Source organism: Myotis nattereri, assembly GCF_964212035.1.
Source record: "Myotis nattereri genome assembly, chromosome: 1".
Classification (NCBI taxonomy): domain Eukaryota; kingdom Metazoa; phylum Chordata; class Mammalia; order Chiroptera; family Vespertilionidae; genus Myotis; species Myotis nattereri.
In genome coordinates, this window is record NC_138075.1 from 129,134,944 (window position 1) to 129,149,806 (window position 14,863).

Here is a 14,863-nt window from a genome sequence, read left to right on the forward strand (position 1 = left end):
AAAGCTGTCCCAATAGTTCATGGACAATACTTGTCACTTTAATAGTGGTGTACTGATCTTTCCGGCATTCCTCCCCTTGGCATTTGACAGTTTCTTGTTTCTTGTTTCCCGAAGCTCTCTTCTCTTTGCCTGGGTCCTGTTAGAGCAGTGGTTCTCAACCTGTGGGTCGCGACCCCTTTGGGGGTCGAACGACCCTTTCACAGGGGTCGCCTAAGACCATCAGAAAACACATATATAATTACATATTGTTTTTGTGATTAATCACTATGCTTTAATTATGTTCAATTTGTCACAATGAAAATACATCCTGCATATCAGATATTTACATGACAATTCATAACAGTAGCAAAATTATAGTTATGAAGTAGCAATGAAAATAATTTTATGGTTGGGGGTCACCACAACATGAAGAACTGTATTAAAGGGTCACAGCATCAGAAAGGTTGAGAATCACTGTATTAGAGCATGCCCTCATGATTCCTCCAATGTCCAACATTGCTTCTCAAGTTTCTTTGATGAGTTTTCTACCTCTGTGCACCCTTCAAAGTCTTTCGCTTGCCCATCTTTTCCTCAATGATTTCATTCACTCCCAGAGTTCTAACCTGTATTAAGCCTCCCACATCCATATTTCTAGACCAGACTTTTCTCCTGATCCTAAACCATATATCTAGCTGACTGCTGATAGATGTTCATTCATTCAAAGCTAAACTCAATATTTTTGGCCAAGGACTTGTCTATCTCTGTTAATATCCTATATAATAAAAGCCTAATATGCTAAGTGTTTGGTCCTTTGGTTGTTCGTTCAACCAATTAAAACGTAATATGCTAGTGATATGCTAAGGCCGCTCAGCCACTCGCTATGACATACATTGACCACCAGGGGGTAGACCAGCTGTGGGCAAACTACGGCCCGCGGGCCGGATCCGGCCCGTTTGAAATGAATAAAACTATTGAAATAAAAGACCGTACCCTTTTATGTAATGATGTTTACTTTGAATTTATATTAGTTCACACAAACACTCCATCCATGCTTTTGTTCCGGCCCTCCAGTCCAGTTTAAGAACCCATTGTGGCCCTTGAGTCAAAAAGTTTGCCCACCCCTGGGGTAGACAGTCGACTGGTCAACCAGTCGCTTTCATGTGCATTGACCACCAGGGGGCATACGCCTAACGCCAGAGCTGCCATCTGGTGGTCAGTGCGCTCCCACAGGGGGAGCGCCACTCAGCCAGAAGCCAGGCTCACAGCTGGCAAGCACAGCGGTGGTGGTGGGAGCCTCTCCCGCCTCCGCAGCAGCACTAAGGATGTCTGACTGCCAGCTTAGGCCCCACTCCCCATGGGTTAGACATCCCCTGTGGGCTCTCGGACTGGGAGAGGGTGCAGGCTGGGTGGAGGGACCCTCCTCTCAGTGCACGAATTTCATGCACTGGTCCTCTAGTCACTAATAAAGCACAACTATAATAGTCATCCCTACACAGTTACTTCTAATTTAACCCACACATTTTAATAAATATATCTTCCTGCCTATTCTATCTCCTTAACTGTTTTCTGAGTTCTCCTTTCCTTTCTCTTCTATATCTGTACCTACTTGCCACTTTTACCTCTGTTTTTCACCTCCAGTTTTATAGCCCTAAAATCCATTCATCATTCTATTGGCTGGTTGATCTCTATAAATGCAAATCTGATCTTGCTACTTCTTCAGTAGCTCCAGGTTTGTCACATGATTCAGCCCAAGCTACTCAGCATGGTACACAATGTTCTTAATTATCTCACTCGCAACCTATCACTACACTCCTACCACCCAACATGACTCTCCATATATCCTGTACAGTTCTTATAGTGCACCATCATTCTGTCCCATTTTCTAGATTGATCACCTCACCTGTCCCCAGAACAGTTTCTTAGTTTGTGTTCTCTCAGAAGCAGACTCTCAGACAAGAGTTCTTATTGTTGGAAACAATTATAAAAGTCTATGAAATGGAAAACAAACAAAAAGACTACTGAGTACCCTATCTCACCCTCCCAGTTATCTACTTTTTCATTGTCTTTGAGCTATTTCACAACTCTAAGTTGTAGAAAACTATTACCCATGAAAATACTTTCCACACACACATCAATTATGCCCAGTGGAATGTAATTGATTGTTGTCCTATAGATATTGACCAGTTCTTCCAGTTTTACACCTACTTGTAAATTTATTTCACAACTTTCTTTATGTGACATCTATATATAGTAGTTTGAATGCTCCTTTGAATAGGGTTGTTATATTAAGCAAATCAAACTAACAAGATACCCAGTTACATTTGAATTTCAAATAAATAGTTATTTTTTAGCATAAGTATGGTCCCGTTCAAAAATTTAGATATATTTACACTTTAAAAATTTATCTAAAACTCAAATTTAACATCCTACATTTTATCTGGTAATTCTACCTTTCTTTCAGTTGTGACATTCTTCATTTTTCTCATTAAATAATAAGTTAAATAAAACCATTGGTATGTATTTATTTTACAATTGTATGAAAGTCTTGATTTTACTTTTAAAAATCATCTCATAACAGCTTACAAGTAGTTTATTTGGGTAGCAGGGAAATAAGGAAGTGAGACAAGGTAGGGAAGCCAGCTTATAAATACACATTATGAAGCCAGTTAGTACTGTGGGTAACTGCAGGTAACTCTCCCGGGGGCACTCCCAGTCAGTATGGCACACATTCCTCAGAGTTATCTCAGCCCTGGGTAAGGAAGGTGAGCTATTTATCCAACAACCGTTATACTTAACACTCCATCCCAGACCTTTCTTTTGAGCCTAGACCATTTACCTATGATGGAGGGCCGCTTGTGAGGGAGTGGGTAATTTCCAGAATGTCCAGCCTATCATGAATGTGGCCAAAGAGCCAACTCCAATAACATTTGAGTCAGTGTACACTGCTGTTGTAAAGACAAAGAAATATAGGCAGGCTACCAACAGCTCCCGTTACACCGGCCAAATGTACACATACTTCAAGATAATCACAAATGTCATCTTCCCTATTACACCTTTGTTAGTTCCCAATAGTGATTAACAGTTCTTGCTTCATGGACTCTTTATGCTTCATAAAGATGTCTCTAATGGAAGCTTTGACAACTATCACACTTATTTTTCTCACTATGTGAATCTCCTCCAAATCGATTTAAAACTTCTGAAGAATAGAGATCAAGTTTTATCTGTATTTATAGACCCAATTCCTTGTAAATAATATAGAAACGTTTGTTGAATGAATGAGTGAATTGAATAAATGGAATAAATGTATAGCAAGTTGAAGGAAGAGGTTAATCGGAGAAGGCTTTAGAAAAGAGTTATATCTCAGCAGGGTCTTGAAGGTTAATAGTCTACCAAGACAGAGAAGTCACTTCAAGCAAGAAAATCATTATAAGCAAATAAGTAAAGAAAGAGGATTTATATTCAGGTAGATGTTGTTTGGCCTTTTCAGTAGCAACCATTTCTCTTTCCCTATATATGTTGGGTGCTTTTCCATTCTTGCTCCTGAAGCACTTTAAAAGTCCAACCTTCAGAGAGGTCTTTAAAAAGAATGACAGAGCTACACTGTGGTAGTCTTCATCACAGCTTCTCCCCGAATGAATACAACCAAAAACATCAGCAAATGTTTCATAGGAAGCAATTCAGCATTGAGAGGCACTACCACCGCTTCCATTTTCCTCCTAGGAGGTCATAATTGCATTGTATCTCCTAATGCAATTAAAATTTTCACACCACCGTCAAGATTGATGTATATGTAAACTAAATAACTTAAAATCATTCTCTTTTGAGTCCTTAGGAGAAACATCTCAAAAAATTCTCTCTTTTATCCTAGTGTAGAATCAGATTTCCCAGCATATAAAATGGCTTGTTTGCCAAAACCGGTTTGGCTCAGTGGATAGAGTGCCGTCCTGCGGACTGAAGGGTCCCAGGTTTGATTCCGGTCAAGGGCATGTACCTTGGTTGCGGGCACATCCCCAGTAAGAGGTGTGCAGGAGGCAGCTGATCAGTTTCTCTCTCACTAATGTTTCTAACTATCTCTCTCCCTTCCTTTCTGTAAAAAATCAATAAAATGTATTTAAAAAAAAAAAAAGGCCGAAACCAGTTGGGCTCAGTGGATAGAGCGTCGGCCTGCGGACTGAAAGGTCCCAGGTTCGATTCCGGTCAAGGGCATGTACCTGGGTTGCGGGCACATCCCCAGTGGGAGATGTGCAGGAGGTGGCTGATCGATGTTTCTCTCTCATCGATGTTTCTAACTCTCTATCTCTCTCCCTTCCTCTCTGTAAAAAATCAATAAAATATATTAAAAAAAAAAAAAAAGGCTTGTTTTGTCAACCTAATAATGAAAGCCTGGGTACCTCCGTCACTCATTCCTTGGATTCACCAATTTGTATTTTAAAAGCTTAAAGATGAAAAATAAAAACCTGTGCAGTCTAGCCAATTAAGAAATGCTGACATCATGAATAATTACATACATAACTAAGGTAAGATCACTGAAAACAAAAACTTTAGCATAAATCAAGAAATGTTAATTGAGGAATTTAAGATTTATGAAATGTCTCTAATCACATAGAGTATAAGAAATTCAATGCCTATTCATGATGCAATATGGGATGTGTAAGACATTCTGGGCTTTACCAGGAAGCAAACCTACCAGGTCATTTGATAATCAGTTGTGACCAGTAAGACAAGACAGGAAGCTAGACTCTGTGCCCAAGGCTTAAGGAGAAAAATCCCAATGAACAATAACAGCAAAAATGATTTTTGATGGGTTATTAATCAATTTAATAAGCTTAATATGGGAATGTGGCAAATCCAGTCTTGACTGAGATGGGCAATGAAGAAGAATTGTTTGTGTATTGAACATGTGTATGTTTACTGGTTGTGGTCAAGCTCTGATGGCGAACCACATTGTGGATCTGGTAAATTTGTTTATGTTATAGCTTGTCTCCATCCAGTAGACATGTCCAAGATATCAGGATTACAAGTATTCATGGTAGGATTCATTTAGAATTTGAGAAGATCTTTTTTTATTGGACTCAAACTGATCTGGGATAGCTAATCCATTTTCTCTCCTTATTCTCTATTTGCCTGGAATTCAATTTGCTTCAGTGGAATTCTAATAGATTATAACACCTTATATAATTATTTAAGTCTTAAATCAATCCCTGTATAAAAATCCCTTAGCTCAGTCTTTGGAAAATTGTAAGTGCTTGATAATTATTTTTTCTGCTTCTCTAAATCCCTGAAAATTGAGGCAGATAAAAAGTAATATTGATTTGGCCAAAAATGATAAATTTGGAACCTATGGCTGGCTGAAGAACTCTGTAAATACAGACTATAATAGGCCTCCAACCCTTAACAGCAGGTCTAATTTTATGCTTAATCCACACATAGGGTTTGGAAGCACCAAATGCATTGCCTTCCCTAGCCAGAATTCTATTAGGAACTAGGACTGAGACTCCTGGAAAAAAAGGAGATATCTTAGAAGGTCAAGGATGCTTGAATTACTAAACTCTTTATCTAATAAGTTAAATGCACATGAGTAAAATCGCATTAAAAGGTAACCAAATAAGGAAAAAAATATTTTGTTGTTTCACTCTTTCACTTGGTGGGGGAAAAAAAGTTGGACTTAAATGATTTTTACTTATGTTTTGATTAAAAGGCTCAAAACAAGATATTTTCCAAATAACATTTCAAATAGAGCAATGCAGACATCCTCCATAGAATAACATTGTGCCTTTTGGGATGAGAAGTTTTGTTCTGAATACTGTTGCCCACCTTGTCAAGGAGCTGCAAGGTGGTTCTGGCTAATGGTAAACAGACCAGATCAATGAAATGATGGACATCATTCACACTGAAACCACAAGGTCACTGTTGCAGAAGACACTGCTCAGCCCAGATTCTGCTTCTGGACTTTTCCTTTCCACAGAAGTTCCACTAAGGTGAGCCTCTTTATTTGCAGTCATTCACTGACTAAACAAATGCAATTTCCTGGGGGAGATGTGGTGTGCTTTGCAGATAATTGCTATTGTTCTGAAAAGGCTTCTTCGGTGCCTACCAGAATCTTAAAGTGCACCATGAAAGCACTTACATTCTATTTCAAGCATTCAATTGCTTTATAGTGTCTTTCTCTCCCTCCTGTAGTCAAAATATTTAGCTAAATTTGATCAATTTTGTAATTCTCTTTGCATTTAAATTGTGCTCACATTTCCTTCTGTAGTTGGATAAGAGCCATTTGAAAGAGAGTTTATGCCAGGTTCATTGTGCATGTATGACTAAATAATATTATAACACAAATAGTACAAATCTGAATAAAGTAATCGAGTAGATATTTTTCCTGCAAAAGGATTTCATGCACTGGTAAAGTTTTAGATATGCTTGTGCTGTACTGAAGACCAAGGGTTTTGTTGGGGAGAAAGTCAGACATGGTTTCAAACCTCAGCTTTACCACTGATTGGTTCTATGATCTTAGCTAAATGAATATTCGTGAGTCACAGTTACAAATACGCTAAATGTTAATGCAGCTCCATCAATTAAGCATGAATGACGATAATAGTACCGACTTCAAAGGGCTGCTGTGGAAATAAAAATGTATTGTATATAAAATGATTGCTCCATAGCAATAAAAATAAATGCTACTCTTATTTTTTTTTTTTTATTCTCACCAGGAAAGATAATAACAAATAAAACTTATTCAAAATACAAGAGATCTACCTCCAAGAAAAAGAAGTCTTTTTCTTCTTAAAAGCAATTTCTAGAAAAGCTGCTATTTAGTTGGTTATACCAGTTGTTGACTAATTGAATCACACCAATAGCCAAAATAATAGAAATGAACTGATGAGTCAACGAAATTTTTAATTAAATTAAAAACAGCTCCTATTTTTGAGCACCTACTATGAGTAAGCACCATATTAAAATTTTTAAGATCTTATTCATACCTCACAAAGTAAATATGAATTGTTAGTCTCACATTAGAGAGTAAAAAGATTAGTAAATGGCCTATTACTTCTTTAAAAATTATCCAATTGGGTAAACAATTTTAGCTACAATGTGAAAAAAGCTTGAAATTTGTCATTTCCCTCCTTACAACAAAAAGCTGAAAAAAACCCAAAAACTGAAATCTAATGAATATTCTAGGAACCATTAGAGAACTGAGGTCACAGGGCAGACCTCCATGCCTGAACCTGGAGATAGATAAACATAGAGAATCACAGAAGAAGTAGGCTTACCTGAAGCAGGAGTCCCTGGAGCCATAAACTGGTAGGATCCCTTTAATGGTCATTTTAATGAATTGCTGGAGTCTGAGTATGCATTAACTTGAAAACAAGAGACTTCTGGGGACCACAGTCATAGCGGGGCCCTCACACTTTCATGGGTTTGACCACCAAGAACCCCACCTGGTTGTCACTGTTAAGAGCCAAGAAATATCCGCTAAGGCTCTGGCAGAGGCAGGGAAAACGTAACCAGTGAGACATACTACTAGTGAAGAGGATTCTCCACACAAAGGCCTACTCTCCAGGGAAAAAGACTTTACCAGCACATCACCCCATCTAAAAGGAAGGGCCTGTACCCATTACCCTCTAGTCTTCCTGTCTCACCTGAGGAGTGGGGAGCCATGAAATACAAAGGAAGGTCACAGCCCAGGAATATAGGCTCACTAAAACATTGAGATTTAAGCATAAGGTTACATAATGCTTCTCCTCTCCCACACCTTAGCACCACATTAATGGCTCCAGGATAGTAACGTGGATTACTGTCAAACAAGGTGCAGGTTCCATCTAAGAGAGAGCTCTTAGGGCAGCTAGAAGTCAAGAGGACAGACAAAAACAAGGGCACTGAAGAAATTTGAAAACTCTGGCACCCACCTACACCAAACATGAAACACAGCCCAAATTTTAGACATATTCACAAAATCTCACACAACAGGTCTATTTATCTCAGTTCCTATTATGCAATTAAATATGTCTGGCTTTCAACAGAAAATAATAAAGCCTACTGAAATGCAAGAAAAATCACAACCTGAAGAAACAGAGCAAGCATAAAACCAGAATAAGATGACATAGATTTTTAAATCACAACACAGCAAACTTAAAATAACTATAACTAAAGAAGGATTCTAAGAGAAAGAGTAGACAATATGAAAGAATGGCCTGGCTGGCATGGCTCAGTGTTTGAGCATCGACCTATGAATCAGGAGGTCATGATTAGATTCCTGATCAGGGCACATGCGTGTTGTGGGCTCAACCTCCAGTGTGGGGCATTCAGGAAGGAGCCAATCAATGGTTCTCTCTCATCATTGATGTTTCTATCTCTCTCTCTCCCTCTTCTTTCAGTAAAAATACATATTTTTTAAAAAATGATGGGCAATGTAAACAGAGAGATAGGGACTCTGAGAAAGAAGCAAAAGAAAATGATAGAAAAAACAACACTAACAGAAATGAAGAATGCTTTGATGGGCCCTTGGGTAGACTGGATATGGCCAAGAAAAAATAAAAACTGTGAAATTAGCATAGGTCACTAAAAATTTTCAAAAATAGTAGAAAAAAATGTAAAAGAACAGATCATTCAAGAACTGTGAACAATGTTAAAAGGTATAATACATTTTGGAATACCAGAAGAAGTAGAAATAAATAACAGAGCAGAAAAAATATTTGAATTAATAATCACCAACAATTTTTGGTAATGACAGACACCAAACCTCAGGTCCAGAAGGATCAGAGAACATCAGACAGGATAAATACCAAAAAGTCTATACCAAGACATATTTCAAAGTGAAAAAAAAGAAAAAGGCAAAGAGAAAACCTTAAAAAGAGTCAGAGATGGGTGAAACACCATAACAATACAGGAATAAGGATCAAAATGTCATTTGATTTATTGGAAACTATGCAAGCAAGAAGAGAATTGAATAAAATAGTTAAAGTGCTGAAAGAATAAAACCATTCTTCTAAAATTCTATATCCAGTGAAAATATCCTTGAAGAATGAAGAAGAAATAAAAACTTTCTCAAACAAAAAGTGAGAAAACTCACCATAGGAAAGTAGATCTTGCAAGTTGTGTTAAAATAATTTCTTCAGGGAGAAGGAAAAGTATATAGATCAGAAACTCAGATCTACATAAAGAAAGGATGTCAGAGAAGGAATAAATGAAGGTAAAGTTTTCTTGTTTGTTTTTGTCAATCCTCAACCAAGGATATTTTTTTCTATTGAGTTTTTTAGGGAGAGTGGAAGGGAGGGGAAGAGACAGAGAGAGAGAGGGAAACATCAATGTGAGAGAGACACATCAATTATTTGCCTCCAGAACAGACCCCGGTGGGGGCCAGAGATTGAGCCTATAACTGAGGTATGTGCCCTTGACCAGAATGAACCCATGACCCTTGAGTCTGCAGGCAGATGTTCTAACCAAACTAACTAGGGCAATAAAGTCACTTTTTAATTTTTTTCTTATTCTTAATTGATCTAAAATGTAACTGTTTAAAGTAGTAATAGTGAAAACTTATTAGGTGCTTATACTAGTAGCCTATGGATATGTGAAATGAATGACAGCAATGTAATAAGGAACTGGATGGAGGAATTGGGAACTCCCTGCTATAAGGAACCTGCACTACTCTTGAAGTGATGTAGAGGTTTTTGAAAGTGAATTTAGATTAGTTGTTAATATATATATGATAAACTCTAGAACAACCACAAAATTAATTTTTGAAAGAACTGCAATTAATGTGCTAACAGAGGAGATAAAAAAAGAATCATCCTATATATTAAAAGACCAGCCACCATAATCATAAGGTCCGGAACAACCAGAGACCACAACCACCATGGCCCCTCAACCGGCTGGCTCCACCCCCAAGCAAGTGGTTAGGGGCAATCAGGCAGGCAGGCAGAGTGGTTAGGGGTGATCAGGTAGGCAGACCAGTGTTTGGGAGTAATCAGATAGGCAGGCAAGTGGTTAGGGTGATCAGGCAGGCAGGCCAGCAGGTAGGGGCAATCAGGTAGGCAGGCGGCCCCTTGCAGAGATAGCCCCATCCCCCAGCAAAGAAAGAGGGAGGTCAGGGCCATCGGCGGCAACTCTGTGGCAGGTGGGCAGCTGGCCAGCTGTTGCCCAGCAGAGGGAGGCCTAGGCTAGCCAAGCCATTGCACCTCACACCTGTCCCCAGCAGAGGGAGGACACTGGTGGCAGGGGAGGGGGGGCAGTGCTTCACAGATGGCAAGCAGTGGCAGTGGCAGGGATGGGGCCAGCTGCATGCAGCATGAGGAAGGAAAACCCCAATAGGCCCTGATCTCAGGCCAGGCCTATGGACTCTACCCAAGGGTTTAGAGCAGTGGTTCTCAACCTGTGGGTCACAACATCTTTGGGGGTCGAATGACCCTTTCACAGGGGTCGCCTAAGACCATCGGAAAACACATATATTTTTGTGATTAATCACTATGCTTTAATTATGTTCAATTTGTCACAATGAAAATACATCCTGCATATCAGATATATACATTACGATTCATAACAGTAGCAAAATTACAGTTATGAAGTAGCAATGAAAATAATTTTATGGTTGGGTCACCACAACATGAGGAACTGTATTAAAGGGTCACGGCGTTAGGAAGCTTGAGAACCACTGGTTTAGAGGATGCAGGCCAGGCTGAATGACCCCCCAAATTCACGAATTTTTGTGCACTGGGCCTCTAATATTAAAAATATATATATGAATTGCCTTGGAAGGTTTACTGTATTGTATCTTTTAGAAAATTGTGTTAACAAAGACATTCCACTAAAGAAATCATACTATAAGGGACAGTAGAAAGGTAGGTGTTGATGTAGATGTTGCTATATCAATTTCATCATATCTATTGACTGTGAAATTATAGAAAGCTCAACCTAGACTATGCATTTCCCTCATTTTACAGGGAAGAATATATGGGACTAATATGTGAAATGACTTGTCTATATTTAATTATACTGAGGAAATGGATCTACTACCTATATCCTCTGATCTTCCTATTTGCCACATATAATGATTAGGCAATATTTGATTCCATTCCATTCTATTTTTGTTAGCCTGTTAACAAAGATTAGACATAGGTGCCATGACCTTCGTGGCGGGGTTCAGAATCTGAAGGAGGGGCTGACGCACAAATGAAAATGTTACACAAGAAATATGATCTTAGAAGACATTGGGGGCCAGGTGGAGCCTCTTTATTGAAGAGACACACCTACTTCTGGCCTAGTTCACCTTTTATTTACTTGAATACACATTTGCCCTTTAGCAATGCCTACAGGCATATCAAAGGTAAAGTTTGGTAAATAGTAAAAGGATTATCAGGTTAGGGAATTGCCTTGAGCCAACACTATCTCAACAAGAACAATCATGCTTAGCATCAGCCCTGCTAACTCCCAAGGTCCATCAACCTTCCATGTCCCTTGGTGCACTCTCATGACAGTATCACCAAGCAGTTGCTTCCCGCACTTAGGTTTTGTGTTTGTGTGGTGTGTACAGGGGCATGATGGACAATCAAATTGTTGTGTGTGTTTTTTTTTGTCAAATACTTATTTTCTTTAATTTTTATTTACATTATTATATTTTGATTTTATCGTTAAATACACACTTTTTTAAAATGTGCTATTTACATAAATCTGATATTAACTACTAATTTTTTCAAAAACAATGAATAAAATTTTCCAATATTATAAAGAATGTTATTCATGAGTAATCACCTCTTGCTATCTTCTCTAAATAAACACTTTGGAAAATAACATTTGAAGAGACATTTAAGCCTTTGGATTTTTTCTTTGTGAAGCTATTTTGTGATATGTGTAATGTAGTTCTTGTGATTTCTGATGCATTAAACTTTAAAAATAGAAATGATTTTCTTGCTATTACCCCCAGAGTAAGAAGGGAAAGTAGACAGCAAGAAGAATACATTAGAGCCCATGAGTGTCTCCCCATCACTATGTAAATGCCTAACAGTGTAAGCACCTATGGCTAAAAATACATTTAAACAAATCAATAGAAAATTCTTCAGGTCCTCAGTAAATATCACTAATTTCTCTGGTCCTGTTCTGAGGCAAAAAAAATGAATAGCTGAATGTAGATTGTGAAGATAGGTCACAGGGAAGTAGAAATGTTTGTCAGCTAAAGATAATCATGAATACATGATTCAAATAAGAGTGTAAACTGAAAGGAAGCTAAAAACCCATACTATATTTTTTATTACATTTGGAAACCTGTGACTATTAGATCTCACTAAAATATAAATTATTTTAAAACTAAATATAAGATCAAGAAAATGTAGCTACTGAATGTTACCTATTCAAATGCATTTCATTGCAATAGATTATAAAATTATGAATATGGATGATGATTAGGATTTTGTTTTCTTGATGAAGCTTTGAAAGTTATAAAGCTGCTATTACACACTTTTTGAGCTTTCAGTACTGCCCTAGGTAAGCACTCAGAGGTTTTATAATTGCCTTCATGTCTAGATATTTCTTAAACATAAAATCTATACAAGAACCTACCATGCTAGTGATGATACTAAGGTTTATTTTGAATAGTCTTAGTCAACTGAAAAGTGACTTCATTTACATAACACAATGAATACCAAAATAAGGACCAATGGCAAAAATGAAGTCTATGGCATAGACCAGAGTCCTACCGAGGTTCAGAAGGAAGAACAGCTAACCCTGGGTTTATAATATAACTATATCCTTTATAGGTACAGTAGAGAATGGTGTGAGGCAGGAGACCCTTTTGGGTTACATAGGTGTTATAAATGGTTTTCTTCAGAGAGAGGTCAATTGTGTCTACCTGACGTCTTATTACAGAATGGAGTTATCATCCCTGCATTTTTTCAGGGATAGTAGTAACAAGAGGCTCTTATGTGGAAATAGGCTCAACTGAAACTAACTACTGCCTGTTAAGCAGTTCCCGAAGGTAGAATCAAAGAATTCAAAGGAAACTGCATTCAAGAGGTATGATCAATGGAGACAAGAAATAGCATTTGAACGGGGTGGGGGGTGGGGGTGGGGGGGGACACCTGAAAGGGACTTGATGCCAACTGTCAACTTCATGAGATGACTAAGGTGGTTTCAGTTAAATTTATCTAGTTAGATTAGTTCTTAATTTAAAATAAAATATCTAGAAAGTTAAATATTTGATTTTGAAATGCATTTAAGTTCACAATTTACTAATACATTTAAAACACTGGGATTCACACTTGAAAAGCCATGAAATGTCATATAGCAGCCATAACATATTTCATCAGAGATCAAAGTGAGCAAATCTTACAGACTATAGAGACCTGAAAGTTAGTTTTCCAAATGTGTTAAAAAAAAAGTGTTGTGTTTTAGCTTCATTCAGTTTATATTTATTATAATTTTAAAAATTAAAGTTTATTTAAACTAAAAAGCAAAAACAGAAAAGCAGTTTGCCCATACGTTTCTCCCAACCTGCCCAGGAATCAGAGGGTCACACAGAGTTCATCCCAGCCTTCCATCATGGTGATGCCAGGAAGGAGACCCATGTCCCAGAGCCCAGCACTGTCATGACCTCCAGTCTCACCCATGGTGACAGCACTTCCTCTCTTCTGTCTCTGCCCCTGCAACCCTGCTCTGGACTTGGCCCCACCCAAACATGACTCTTCTCTCCCTCTTCCATCAGGAACCTATTGTATGTAGATTAGGGACCATCAGGGCTGAGAAATGAGGATGAATGACAAATCCATTCCTTCAGACCATCTTCTCAGCAATGACCAGAGAGGGCCCGGGGAGGGCAGCACTGTCCCATGGCACAAGACAGGCCAGGCCCCAACTGGACATGGTGTCAATTCTAGGGGAGAGAAGGAGGAGAAAGAGGGAAGGTTAAATGTCCTGGTGTAAAAGGATTTGTACAAGAGGAACAAGGTTCCCTCTGGGCTCTTTCATTGCCATGGAAAGACCCTAGCTGGGCCAAAGTATATGAATTGATTATAGCACTTCATCTATAAAATGGGCCGACATTGCTACAGCTGTCTCTTCCCAATGAAGTTGTGCATCTGAGAGGGAGGCTGTGCAGGTCAGAGGGGTTGTGCAGGTCATACCGGGGACTTGTGAGTATCACAACCTGCTTTATGGTGTGAAGGGACAGAAACAGGCAGAGAGGAAATGAAAAGCTGCGCCAGGTAGGAGAGACGCAGAAACATAAAATGTGTGATTCATGCTGGAGGTGAGGCTGAGTGAGAACACAATATTATTTTCCTAGAGATATGACTCCTTTAATTTTGCTGCAGTTATTGGCTTTGTTCAGTAAACGGAGACTATTTTTATCAACCTAGGGGAGGAAATGAGGGCCCAATCCCTGAGTTGCTGACTGGGAAGTGATTTATTTGAAACAAAGGTTGACCCTTTGCTGATAACAGAGTCTCAAGGGGGCCCTGGTCCCTGCTCTTGACTGAGCTCAGCACCTCAGATCTCAGTGACATGGGGACCGCTGAGGGCACCTGGCCTCCGCTAAACCAGGCCCAGCCACACAAAAGAAACCAACACCGGGCCGGGCAGGCAGGACCTCCTCTCCAGCTTTCCCGGGCCACCAGCCCTCCGGCCTGGAGCCACAGAGTCCTAGGGAGCAGCACCTGCACTGCCAGCGAGCACAATGGACACTTTGTGCCTGATGTCCGCCCAGGCCTGTCATACCCTTCCCATTCAGGGTCACATGGCGCAGGACTCATCAAACAGGCCCATCTGCAGAGCAGTTGTATTTGGATTTTCTCAACACAGCTCACACTGTTTGGAAGACACAACTCATCTCTTTGCAGATTTGCTGTTTGATTTGCTGGAGTTTCCTGACCAAGAAGAAACAGCCCTTCCCTATGGACAGCATGTC